Raw genomic sequence first — 1,165 nt, 5'->3', positions numbered from 1 at the left:
ACTATTAGATGTACGCTTTCAATTCTTTTCTTCATACTCAGTTAAAGTTAACAAACTAGCAACAAATAAAATAGTGTCATACCCATTTGAAAGATGCTCTAAACTTTTCCACACGTTAAGGGAAGTAGCAATTATTAGCTTAGCTGTACTTTTTCAATTCTTTTCTTCATACTCGGTTAAAGAATGTAACAACCTGACAAGTTTATCAAAAAGGGAGCGGCTCACCTCCGGTTTTTATTTCCCCTGTTTCCTCCCGTTTTTAGATAGATGAATGACACCTGGAAGCAAACTGATCCAACGATTAAAAAAGAGAAGCCAACTTGGAAAAATACAACAAGTGACTTACCTGCCTCTTCTTTTTCTCTCACTATGCAATTGTGCAGCACCACCACACCACTCTGCAACTATGCAGCATCACAACGCCAAACTGAAAATGTAGAGCATAAATGGAAAGCCCAAAACCGACCATATTAGTCAAACTAAATTATCCCAAACCATCTGTGAAGAGTTAAATCTCACCATTGATGACCCTATCGTGTGCTTGCAAGAAAATCAATTGTTCTCCATTTTCGATTTTCAAATCAAGTTCGAAATCAGTGAGCTTTTTCGTCATTGAGGTTTCAAATCTCAGATTCTTTTCATTAAAAGCTTACCCACAAAATTTTTCAGATTTCGCGTCCCCCTCTCTGTCGAAATCTATCATCATTGAAAATTTTCAGATCTGCATGTGTTTTTTCTTTTCTTTTTTTGCTTTTCAGATGGTGAAAATCGAATGATTTTCACTCTTCTTGTTGTGTTTATTTCTTTAGTTTTAAAATGATGTTCAACTTGAGGAATTGAGAGATTTGTGAATTTTGAAAACCCCTTCAATCTTTAAATCTTCAACGGAGCATAAATAAAAAATCTGAATAAAGATTTTTGAGAGAGAGAAAGGGAAAATGAGAGAAGGGAGATTGAGGTGTGTGATAGTCCAGAAAGCTCCATTAGAAGGACGGGTAGCTGTAGAAAGAGATAGAAAAAGAAAAGGGAAAGCAACGCACAAATTGAGAGAGAGACGTGGGCTTTTTTTTTACCTTTGGATGGTTGGTATGCCAGATGTCGTTCATCTGTTTAAAAACGGGAGGAAACAGGAGAAATAAAAACTGGAGGTGAGCCGCTCCCTATC

At 36.7% G+C, this 1,165-nt stretch overlaps 1 long non-coding RNA gene across 1 annotated transcript; it reads right to left on the bottom strand.

Moving 5' to 3' along the window:
* Positions 1 to 212: 212 nt before the first annotated feature.
* LOC126722270 (uncharacterized) lies at positions 213 to 930 on the bottom strand. Its single transcript, XR_007653991.1, has 2 exons — positions 347 to 930; positions 213 to 278 (listed from the first exon to the last, which is right to left on the bottom strand). It is a non-coding gene; the product is annotated as an uncharacterized LOC126722270 (long non-coding RNA).
* Between the last annotated feature and the right edge of the window lie 235 nt (positions 931 to 1,165).

This window comes from Quercus robur, chromosome 4, assembly GCF_932294415.1.
Source record: "Quercus robur chromosome 4, dhQueRobu3.1, whole genome shotgun sequence".
In the NCBI taxonomy this organism is placed as follows: Eukaryota; Viridiplantae; Streptophyta; class Magnoliopsida; order Fagales; family Fagaceae; genus Quercus; species Quercus robur.
The sequence above is the reverse complement of the archived record's forward strand: the minus strand, read 5'-3'. Positions and strand labels throughout refer to the sequence as shown.